The sequence below is a fragment of the Bombus affinis genome, chromosome 1 (genome assembly GCF_024516045.1).
Source record: "Bombus affinis isolate iyBomAffi1 chromosome 1, iyBomAffi1.2, whole genome shotgun sequence".
NCBI classification, from domain to species: Eukaryota; Metazoa; Arthropoda; class Insecta; order Hymenoptera; family Apidae; genus Bombus; species Bombus affinis.
This window is the reverse complement of record NC_066344.1, coordinates 18266158-18279683: the sequence shown is the minus strand read 5'-3', so window position 1 is coordinate 18279683 and position 13526 is coordinate 18266158. Positions and strand designations below refer to the sequence as shown.

Genomic DNA, 13526 nt, shown 5'->3' with positions numbered 1-13526 from the left:
ACATTTTTGCGAACCATTGTGTCTAAAATATATACTTAAAATTATTTGATCATTCAAATTTCATTTTATTTTCATTAATAATAATTATGAATATATAATGTAAATGCAGACTTACTCTTTGAGATGTAATTTTGTAACGGTATAAATTCTTGAACTAAGTAGAAAAATAGTCATTTATGAAGTTTAAGCCCAAATTTAGTATTAAATAATAGCTATAAAATATTTTATTAGAAATATTCTAAATTACGAAAATAACGTTCATATAATTGGCAAAATTGAGATTTCAAAAAGTTTCGTACGTACATAATATATTTATCAAAATTTTCTATAATAAATCTTTAAATATCTTCCTCAACCATTGTATATCATAGACTATGGCGACACCTTAAGCACGAACAATTACCAAAAATGATGGGACATAATTCTTAACACTACTTATCGAGGTTACTAGATTCGATAGTATCGCTTGAAATCGTGCGGCATTAACACAACGACTACGAGATCGTCGATAGATCGAGTAGTTTCACCGTATTAAATTAACCAATTGCAGGTCAAATTGATCGAAACGAGATAATGTCTCGAAAAATGTAGTACAACGTGAAAGTTTCATTCGCGGATCAAGAAGGAAAAATAATATGAATTGATCTTTAACATTAAAATTCGCGAGTCGTCTAACGCTTTTCTTTTCTGCAATTATTTTAATTAAACTACTTGTTCCGAAAAACATCACTCAAAGGTATTTCACCGAATGATCGAATAAATTTTGCCTTCTAAATTCTCACCGTGAAAAGGAAGCTCAACGAGAGAAGAAACGCTTATGTCGTGATTCATTCTCAAAAGATTTATTTATTTATTTGTTCATTTATCTATTTATTATTTATTCATTATTGTTCATACACTTTATAATATCAGTAGTGACTATTGGTGTGCGAAGATTTATGGCCATATACAGAGTAGCTTGCGAAAGTATTCGAACACTTATAGAACCATTTTGTAAATGCATATGTATATTACCTGTGTCATACGAAACATTTTGCATTAGCATTATAATGAGATCAGACTATCATGATTATGTTTTAATAAAGCTTGAAGTGATTCTGAAAGTGTACATATAGGATGTAAGACGTATTTAGTATAAATATATGTATATATATATTTCGCAAAGATCACAAGGCGCGCATTTAAACTGTCAATTAACTATTAGTATAATAAATCATAATGACGTAATAAGCCTTAATATTTCCTAGAACTATTTTTAGCACTAATGTTATATTTATGATTACTATTCACACTCTATACTAATTTTATAGTAAACATCTTGTATTTCAATTACACGGCTAGTTGATAAATATTTAATCATGTATTTTTTAATAAGTCAGCAGATTTAATGAATTTTTAATCAATAATAGCAATTCTTGAAACATATCTTTACATTAATTAGTTAATATCGATTTTGATGTAGATTTTTGCAAATTTTGAAGACATTATTAAATGAGATATTAAAAATAAAGTTTCTTAGTTTTTAAACAGTAATTTTAAACAATACTATTTTATTTGATGAATTTGTTTTATTATTTGCTTAAATTTACATAATACGCAACTGTTATTTTCTATAAATCCTTTATACAACATTTGTTACAGGACACTGAAATACACTATACCATAGAAATAACAGGTGGAGGACCGTTAGTGCAACTCGCTTTGAACTTCCATGGATAATACCTGGAACTGGTCATGTCCTTAATATTTTAACAACGTGTAGCATACAAAAAAGGTCGATGCTATTTTCGGTAAATACATATTCTCCAAAATTGACTAATCACTCTTGTATGTATATAAATCTTTTCTCATTTCGTTCAACTTCTAAGGAATATTTACGAAAAATTTTAATCTTTATTACATACAAATTATATCAATTGTGTCCCTATAGATAAATAAAGGCTTCTGGCCAGGCATAATTGAGATTGAATAATCATAGCTATAATACTATTAATTAATCATATTATTGTATAGAAAATTAAATAAATAGAAATAGTTAGCGAATCGTTAAGGAAACGATATACGTATACATAAAAAGTGAAACCTAGGGAGAAGGTGACTAAATCATTTTTCTGACTACATTGCACCGGATGTAGCTATGACACAGAATTAAGTATTTTGCATGAACGATTTCACATGAGTCACACGTTTAGCAAATTTGTGCAGCTTTCTCCGGCAAACAAGCGAAATAAGTAGTGGCTAAGACCTTCGTTGGGTGATCTAGTTCGACCTCATTTTCTCGAGCTTATCGTGCCTTTAGACAAGATGCAATTTTTACGCTCCGATAGAGATCTCGCGTGTTTGATCTGTCATTCGAAGAGAGCGAAAACTATGCATATGTAAATTGAGATCAGACAAAATTTCGTGGCAAACTTATCTCAGTAGCGGCACAATCTCTCTCATGATGATATCACAAGGAAACGTTCAGAGCTACAGTTGAATGACGTATGCCAAATAAACTCCGTGTAGTAGACATGCATTCCACAGAACATTGAATATCATTATTACTATTACTATAATATTTTATATATTACATAATTAAATAAATACCTGAAAAGTATCTTAAATAAATAAATAATAATTAAAAGATATATTAAAATAATTATTAGATAAGTAAATAAAAGATTTAAAATACACCGAACTAGATATGAGACCATTGACAACATTATAGAACTAGTTAGAAAGTTCGAGGGATGGACAGATCGAGAGAAAGTAAAAAGTCTCGGAGAAGTAGATTGATTGGGTTCAATGAATTGTCATCTGAGTATTCGATAGTGCAGAAAGGAACGGAAATATTTAAAGAAACACATAAAAATAGAAATGTTGCATTATAACAAAGAGAGTAATCGAGAGTTAAGGATAAAAAATGTACTATTGTAATTTCTGCGCAGAGAAAGGAAACGGGCTGAGGTCGACGGAAGAATGTAACGTTAATGAAACTAATAAACGGAAAAAGCGGGATGTCAATAAGGAAAATAGAAGAAAATAATAGGGAAGGAAGTACAGGTATGAACGGTACTTTATCGTCGCTACTATTAACCGCGGATACGAAGAAAGTTAAGAAGTAATAGAAACCATATGCATGTAGACATTATATTACGTAATTTAAAAAGAAGAAAGTGATACATATTATAATTAGAAGGAGACTAGAGAAGGAGAAAGAGTAAAATTTAATGTCATGGCAAAATTGATGGCAGCAATTACTTGGAGAATTTAGAGGAGAAAAGAGATTATAAGATGTTCGCTGAGTAATCTTTAATTTAAAGTAGGAAAAGTTAGAAAATAAGTTTATGTTGAATAAATTTTATTATTAACTTGAAATAAAAGAGTATATATATGCTATATATGTATATATATTATAGTATATCGTTATAATGCAGTCAACGTGCATTAGTACTTGATTAAATACAGAAGATTATTGGTAAATTAATTATCATTTTCAGTTTCATTTTAATAATAATAATAATGTAAAAGTAAAACTTACATTTTTAAAAGAGTTCAGGATTATTGTTCTTTAATTATACTATTTATAAAATTATTTAAATTATAATACTATTTATGAAGATATTTTTTATAAATAGCAATAGTTTTGTCATTATAATAAATAGTGAAAATATGTATAATGGTTACAAATATTTAAATATGGTTCAAAGTTCCGTTTTAAGGAATACCTTCAGGCATAAAAGTTTATATTTAAATGAGTGCCGAAGAAATGTGCATGAAGAAACAACATGGAAAAATTGAAAAGAGCTGTCACTATTTAGAATAACACAATTTTGCATTATACATTATAGTGTAATTAAAAGATTAGATTTTATTAAAAGAATAATGTAAAAAATATAATATTTTAAAGAATGCTTTCAAGTTTGTGAGGTTTTATTGCAATGGTTGGTCGTTTAGGCATTGCAAAATATTTATAACGCAAGGTGTTTATAAAAAAATGCTGTGTAAGCATGTCGACAAAGCTGTATTTGTAAAAATTACGTGAAGAAAACGAAGTTCGCAAAATACGGAAACATCGGTGACAATGGATTTAGTTTGGCGGTTTGTAACTCGTTAATTTAGCAAAATAGTAAACGAAAGTTTTTAATGGAATAGAGGAACATGAAAATGAAGAACCAGATCTTGAGAGTTATCGCAAAGTGCTGTTTTAATTATAATAAAAGTCCGCTTCTTCTTTAATGGGGTCGAAATGATAATTTGGCTTTTAATGATGATTTTCAGTGATTCTACTAAATACATGTTCTCTACCTTAATTATGAGAGAAAGCATGTTATAATAGAAACTTGACCTTTTCATTGCTTTGTTTTTTTCACGTGTTAAACATATTTATATACCGTATGTACTTCCTTTTTTGATTTTAATTTAAATTTCGCAATTATAAAATTTATGAAAAGGAAGTAAGGTAGACAAACTTTCGGTTATTTATCTTCATTTTAAAATACATTATTCTTACAATTAGTCGTATTTTGAGGTATATCGTGATTTTAAATTTATACACGAAAAAAGAAACAAACATATTGGATTTATATATAACATAATAAAATATGTACTGCATTAAATATATGTATAATATTAATATATAGATATTGGGTGTGATTCGATTTTAATAGTTATTTTTAAATACGATTGTTATATGTATTTCACATTTTTCCAAATCATGTGATTGATATAATAATAATGTTTAAAGCGGTTTATCACGATGAAAGTAATTAGGGAATCATATATCACAGTGGTTTGATTGATTAAAAAATGTCATATTGCAAATTATAAATACAACGAAATAATTAATGAATCATACGTTAAACAGACTAATTAAAATTCCTTTATAATTCTTAATAAAAAGTACAAAATACAGCATTATAAATAAAAAACATAATTTATTTCTCATTACTATTTATGAAAGGGAATATATAATAGATCACATTTTCTAAAAATAATACGAAATAAAACAATGTATATGGAATTCTTAAATTCTTAAAGTAAAAAATACTGTTCGACTTAGACGTACTTTATTCTTCTTTTTAATCAAGGATTAACGGAATATGGTTTTTCATATGTTTATAAGAAAATTCAATAACTTCGAATATTTGATAAATAAAAGGGTAGAAATAATGTATGGTTAAGGAAATTGATAAATAGATAAGAAATATATATATATATATAATGTGATAATTAGTTAATATTTACATGGCTAGTATCGCGTCACCAGTTGTCATTTATTGAACGTAATTGTTCAGAATTTTGAATTATTTGGGATAATAATATAATTACAGAAAGAATAACACATGTAGTAAGGAGAAAGATAGGTAAATAAGTAGATGTGACACAATTTTATTCTTTCACGCGCAGCGAAAGCAAAATAACAGTTTCAATTAATCAACAAGAAGTCTAAGTGATACAAAGTGTTACAAAATTTGTGTGTACGCGTTGTTGTGATGATGTATAACATCAGTTTGATGTCGCAATTGACTGATGCTCGCCGGACAAGACGAAAATTTCGAAAGGCTGACGATTGCAAAAAGAAATAAAACAGATGGGTGATCGTTGAATTTGTGGAAACGAAGGAAAGCGGAAATAATGGTACAATCTCGACCAAACATAAAGGGGACAGTTTGTTCTCGCGTGACAGGTCGAAAGCGAGAATGTGTGGACGTTCTCGAGGTGCTATTAATCTTGCAAACACGTTAATTGTGGTACTACTTTTAAAATAACTGAAGGTATTCCAACATCTTGCTTGTTTCAGTGTCAAATTAAATCTGAATTGAGATGTTATTTTTGGTAAAAAATTAAATTCGTGCAGAAAACATTAAACGCATAAATCAACAGATATGTATCATACATTTGTAAATTCCCAAGAAGCTTCAAAATAGATATATTTGATAAGTAGATGTATTTATAGTAGTAAGTATATTTATTGCACTACGCGTACATTTCAGTATATATACACAATGTACACGTATATATATTATATATAATACATAATATATAATATATATCAGTATATAAATATATATGTAATGCTATAATATATAATATATAACTGTATATGTATATATATTATATATATTGTATATTTATATAATTATATATATAGAATATCTGATAATACTCCAATAAGCCGTAAAATGTGCAAAAGAAATCATAATACTGTTCGGATAGTCGAGCTGTCCTCTCAATAGATATATTTATGTAAATATTGTATTCTTTATAAGCAAAATTTATTTACTCGGGAGTTTATACGTAAATTGCATTGGAATTAGTAAATAATAGAAAATATAAGTTAGGAGCATTTTTCTATTATTAACATCATGTGAGATAGAATAATAGTATTGTATGTAAAACAGATATAAGTTTTTTAAAGTAAAAATGTGAACGACAGATATATGAAATCTTTTGTTGTTATCGTTATAGTAATGCATACATGTTAACTGATTGGAAAATATCAAGATCTTCGTTAAACTGAATTTATATTGGAAAGTATTACTAAGTTTTATTATTTCTTTTTTAATTTATTTACTTAGAATAGCAAACCTGTGCGAGTTATTAGCAACTACAATTGTATACAATTGTATTTCATAAGCTTACCCATTATTACACCAGACTAATGTGTTTGTTGTTTGATCATAAATATGTACGATATTGTACATTGTTGGTTTTATAGTTTTTAACCCAAGATAAGTAGAGCAGAAAGATGTAACTTCTTCCAGAAAACAAATTTCCTTTATTTACCATGTGTACGAGGCTTTTTAGCCACTTACGAAATTTGGCCGTCTGGAATAATTAAATGCTAATTGATCATGCAATTAATTAATCAAAATTGCACAAGAGCAACAGATAATGGGCCAGGAAAGCTAGAAATTGTGAGAAAATGATACGCATACACGTTGCACATGTGAACGGGAAACAATATGTATAACTATATTCGTATCTAGGATCTTCTTACTCTTTTGACTTTCCATGAACATCGAGTGCCTCGAGGAATCTTTGCAGGTGCTTAAATCGGGGTCACGCTACTGCTGCGGGTAACACAACTATGCGACTATTCTATGGAAATGCGTTGTATACACAATATACACATGTTTTGCTGTAATACTATAAAGAAGAAAATAGAAAATCATTCGGTATCTTATAAGCTTTAAACTTTTAATATATAGTATATTTTATATATAGTACTTTTTATATATAGTTTTTAAATATTACATTATTTTAATTACTATTTAATATTTAATTTTATTATTATATTTTATTATACATAATATTTAATATTATTTAATATTACATCAATATATTAATATTATACATATATATTATATATTGAGTATTATATCGTACATAGTATATCTTAGAAGCAACACAACTCGAACAAGTTTTCGGGAAAAGCAAAAAATTGCTTGGAAACTTACGAAAAGATTAGAATATACAAATACATATATAATGTTGTCAATAATAAAAGAATAGACTCAAGGGAACAGTGATTATTATATATTATCTAGGAACTCGATTGTTATTTTTGATATTTTCCATTCTTAGCCCTTGAAATACTCCTTTGACAATTTTGATGTTGTTCTAGCACAGGGTTGACAATGAATTACTTTGGCTTGTGACACTTTTGAGGGACACGTGTATCCTGTGTCTTTTATACGTTAAATATGACAGATTAAAGTTAAGATATTCGTTAAACTAATAGTTTTCAGATATAGATAAGGTAATACCTTTTGGACAGAATGCTGAGATGGATCGATTAACGTTTTTTTCTTTATAAAAAAAAGGATTTCATTTAAACAAACAAAAGTGATCTTGGTATTTCCAAGAAACCGCTATTTTCATATTATGTATTTCTTTAAATTCTATAACATTTTTAAGAAATATTTTCGCGTATTGTCCGAAACAACGAAAATTTCTTCAATATTTATTCGAATATTTATTCAAGTGAACAGAGTTCGAGGAACACGCTGTATCCTGTAATCTTTAATTGGTATGGTTGAATCATATGTACCTAACTATAATAGCTTCAATAATACCTTAATTAGGGGCAGATAATGTTTTAATTTATTGAGCTTCATAGTATTTAATTTTTATTTGTATTTTACTACTGATTGTCCTTATTATGTAAAATATAAATCAAAAGGAAGTTTATTGACATAAGGAAGGTTATTGGTACTTTACAAACTGTGTCATAGAAAGTACTACAAACTGTGTGTGTATTATCACACACAATACCCTAAGATATCCTGTTAAAAAATTGATAAAAGTTACTATTTTCATTAAAACAAATATAATTGTTTTTCATTTCCTTACATTAGAGGAAAGTGAATATTTTTCTTATTTAAGGTAGCAGACTAATCGTGTAAGTACAAAAAAGTATATTTAAAAAACATAGGACAAAACGAAAATTCTCACACGTAAATAATCTCGCATCCCTCTAGTATTAATTATATGTAAAATAATTAAGATAAGTAAAATAGAAAAATAGTATAAAACTGGTCAAGACATGTAGAATAATTCTGAAGCTTTTATCGCTTTGACTTTCAGAGAGGAAAAATTGAAGAGAGGAAGGATCACGTAATGGATAGATACTTATTCGACAGTTCAAAAATTTTAGGATGTGGTCATCGAATTCGTATGCATGAAAGAAACCGATGTCATCGATATATAGTCACGGAAGACGACTAACGGAGAAACTTGATTCGGTCAGATTAGACGTCCATTCGGTCGATGACCTTACTTTTACATAGTCAAAGAACCTGCTGTTTATTCATTGATCTTTGGAAGCTATAAATGATGACTAAATTGGAAAACATTCGTGCCTTTCTTTTTATGCCTTGAAATGAACAAGTTTGATAGGTGCGATTTGTTTAAATCTTTTATGTATCATTTGAAGTACTCTCTTTAATTAGTATTTGATATAAAATGTAGAGAATGGAAAAATGTATCAATTTGCATGTAATTAACAATTATAATGATTTGTTTTACAGTAAATTATATAAGATGTATGTTGCTCTACTAAGATGGTGAATGATCGTGATTCGTGCAGTGGGCTGAAGATCATATACGATGGAAACCAAGATTTTGAAAGTTCGAATTTAATCATGTATTTCAAAGCACCGTCCAATTGGGTATTATACAAATTTCATCATTAACTATAAGTAAGTATTCTCTGTCGTGATGCGTTTTCATGATTTGAAAGGACATTTCATGATTTGTAGCTTTTATAAACGTAAAAACTATTTCTTTATCAAATTAATTTTGATGTAACTCAAATTATTATCATCCTAATTAGTTTGTCCTAAATTATTATCGTGTCAAATTTCTATGTATCAGTTTTATTTTAATACAAATGAAAAACCTTCATAATTACGAATTGAATTTCCACTAAATTTTTATTTCATCTAAATTATTATATTTCACAAATATATTGCATTTTTTATAAAAATATTACTGCGAATCACTATATCATAATGCGTCACGATTTGTATACAATTAACTTCCATATCCACGATATATTCTCTGCATGTTCATTATACAAATCTTCTTTCTCACAATCATCGACTTCGAAGGAAAATTCAGAAAGAACTTTCTTTTTTTAACCATTTCTTATAATTATTCTTAGATAGATCGCATAAATATAGAGCTCAGGCTAGAGAATTCTACTTCTTCTTCTAATACTCGTGATATGTAACTGTTATGGTATTAGACCAGTCATGCTGTCATTTGAAGGTAGCTCGTACACTTTTCATTAGCTTGTATCTCTACATTCTATTCTATTGTACTATATTATTCAACACTTAGTACTGAAACTTATCAATATTCAAATTCGCGATATAACAGGCATATCTTGCGGAAATCATGAAAATTATGAAATTGTGGATTGTTTTATCAGTGTTTGATTTTTTTAAATTTTGATTACAACATTCTTAAATTAAAGAAAGACTATTACTTTGGTTCTGGAAATCACAAAATCTTTATCTTATAAAATATTTACACTACTGTCAATAAGTAGCCGGGTGCTTTAGTAGACTTGTGGTAACAGTATATTGAGCTTATATTAAACTATACATGTAAATTATCTATTAATCTTAATAATATTATAATATTATATATATATACTTTTTGGTTTCTTTTTTACTAACACGTTGGTATATGTCCTGATTTTAAATTTCACTGATTGAAATAATGTTAATAATCTTCATATCAATTTAGAAATACCATCTTAACATAGTTGTGAAGCGCACTGTATTAGTTAAAATTCTCTTAGATATTGCTTTTGGGATATATAGTGGAACTTCGTCTACATGTATCCGTCAGCGCGAGGAACAAGCAATTTATACAATTTTTCTTTCATTATAAGAGATTACTAATTCCTCTTACGGCCTATATTTCTTCATTCATATAAGAGTTCACGTACAGATAAGTAGATCCAATCAATAGAATTTAATCGGGCATTAACTAAAATCTCGTTCAAGTAAATGAAATTTACGTAACTAAAGTTCAACTATAAAATGAAAAATCTATCTGCAATGAAAATATCGCACGTTTAATTGCGAAAGAATGTCAGTAGTGGTTGAAGCACGACATCGATAGCCATAGCTTCGCATGTCAGAATGATCAGGAACGTGAACGAGGACCTTATCCTCGAACGATGGTGGCTTCTCGTATACGATGTGCGCTTCTGTATCTGTATATCCCCGTAAATGCATACCTACATATGTATTGGCATTACGTTTGTATGGGGGTCGTGGTATGTGGGTCAGGAAGGCGATGTTACTAACAAGTGACTCGACACCGCTAGCTTTCGTCGCACCAAATTTCCGCCTCTACCAAATCTGGTCCTACGCAATTCGTCGGTTATCGTGATGCTGAAAGTGCCCTACTAAAGCACGCGTTGACAGCGAGTCACCTAGTTCCGCGAATGGATCCTCGGACATCCTTACGAATTTCAGTCACGTGTTCTATATAAACGTGTATCGTTACTTCCAGTATATATAGTGACCTTCTAATCCTAAACTGAGCACCAGGGAAGCATATAGTCTCGCGTAAAAATTTTTGATCAAATACATTTTTCATTTTATATATTCCAACAAACGATATCTAGAGGAATTTTAGTAGCAGAAGTATAACGAATGGACACTGTTACGTTTATTGTTATATAGTATTAGTTAAAATTCTTGAAAATACGACTTTTGAATTATAAAGTGAAAAATCTATCTGGTTAATAATTTTTGTATCTTGCAGAATTGATGAAAACTATGAAATTATAAATTATTTCATTAATCGATAGTTTTTAGAGCCTTTAAGGACTAATTGTATCACATTTTTAAATTAAAGAAGTAATTAATGTCTTTTCCGTTATTGAAATTACAAAATCTTCACATTGCAAACGATTTATTTTTGAAATCTTTTTAATGTTGTGTAGTTTGAAACTGACTTTTTTAGGATTGTAAATATAACATTACTTCATATATGTGTAACATATATGTTGATTTATGATATACAGAGTATATTGTGTAATTTAAGGTAAAGATATTTACAATGAACGAATAAACATTCGATTTATATTAAACAATTAAAAGTTTTTGCCAAATGTTTAAAGTATTCACCATTATTGGATCGCCAGGGCGATTGTCTCCTACCCAAGAATGATAAAATATAAAAATATTACGTCACATTCTGAAAAACTTATTCGGTACATAGTTGATGTTTCTTTTTTTATATCATCATTTTTAAATGTTTCTAATTGTCTAATACCGTTAATTATATTTTCATAATGAATTTTATTTTCAATATCGTGATAATTTTGGTGCATTTATAGACAACCGCTAGAGTAGATTAAATGTTGTGTATGTTTATGTGCGATATTGCTTGGGCATAAGTAGATCAGTCGGATGTTTCCTTTTAAATCATTTGAGCATATCTGAGCGGCAATTTTTGATAAATACGTTCGTGTGATTGTTTATTTTGTTTAGATGTGCTTTAGTGCGATTTATAATTTCCTCTTCAACCAAGGGAATTTGTAGTGCTTTTCTTATATCGTCATATCTCACAAAATCATTACGTCTAAAAAAGGTAACGATAGTTCAGAGATTTTCAATTTTTTAAATATTCAACTTGGGAATTATGCCCTAAATGTGCAGTTCGTATGTACAAATGGATTTGATAATGTCTTTATAGATTTACAGTTTGTTATATCTGTCCAGATTCGAGTATACCTTTCCAGTCTCAGATTAATGTGAATTTAATTATCTATTATTAAGATATAAATCATAAGTAAATTTCTTATAAAAGAAGATTTAAAAATGTATTTATATACAAAGATATGTATAATATACATTATGTAAAAACACATTTCACCTGTCTCCCTCACAAGAAAGGTTTCTAGATTCACCATTGAGGCCATTAGATCATTACTCTTTTATCAAATGCAAGTTATTATTAAATTAAATTAGCCATAAGCTTGCATAAAACATTAACGTTTTATGTCCAATAGAAAATTCTCATAAATTACTAATTGCGGTATCTATAAATACATGATATTATTTATATCGCGAAAATTGTATAGTTTCTCCTATACTGATTGTTGATGTACATTCTTTACTTTTATCACTTGTGACTTGAAATGAGTATTATATTTTTATGGTTATGATAATATTTGAAGTGAATATTTAAGAATCTTCGCGTATTGAATATTTCTTAATATCTAATATGTATGTAATAAAAAATTATTTCGATTTAACAGTTGTTATTCTACAATTTTGACTCTGTTTGGTTGGATGACTTTGTTATTTTTGATACAGCGTTTAGTAGATTTTAAATCCAGTATCTCCGTATGTTTTATATGTGTAATTTATAAAATCCAATATATTTTTTGAAATTATTTTTTGAAGTATATTGTGGTAACAAGGCTATAACAACTACGTCAAGTAGAATAATGCTATATTATTTAATAACTTATAATCGTCAGATTCTTATAATAGAATATAATTACGATTTGTAAAATCGTAAAACAGGAATCTGAGTAATTTGCCGTTTGAATGTTTAAAATTGCAATCGTCCTCGACGACTTCACTTGCATGCTTGTAGCTCGTATGCTTGTGCATTACGTCTCTAATTGAATATCCAAGCGCGACCTCTTCGCGAACAACTGACACGGAATGCACCAGGAAAACGAGACATCGATGGGACGAGGAACGCGGTTAGGAGCTACTTTTTAACAAACGACACAGAAAGTTTTTGACGTTTATATGTTACATCCATACATAAGTTGTGAATTTTATTGAAATTTCGTATGAAATAACTACTCTCTATAATTTAGAACTACGCAGTAAAATGTATGTTTATCTTTTATTAATGATAAAATACAGAAGTGAGGTGTATAATACTGTTTATATAATAGTTATATTTCATTCACATATGAAAACATTATAATTTGATTAATATTTTACATTTATGAGTCAGATAGTAAATGTATTCATTAAAAAACCAAATAA

General features: G+C 28.2%; 1 protein-coding gene and 1 long non-coding RNA gene across 2 annotated transcripts in view; both read left to right on the top strand.

The window, feature by feature from the left end:
- Nucleotides 1–13526, top strand: part of LOC126917668 (uncharacterized) — a 97425-nt gene that overhangs the window by 4001 nt on the left and 79898 nt on the right. The window lies entirely within an intron of this gene.
- On the top strand, nucleotides 284–9157 carry LOC126918277 (uncharacterized). Its single transcript, XR_007711297.1, has 4 exons — nucleotides 284–736; nucleotides 1642–1790; nucleotides 8575–8886; nucleotides 9018–9157. It is a non-coding gene; the product is annotated as an uncharacterized LOC126918277 (long non-coding RNA).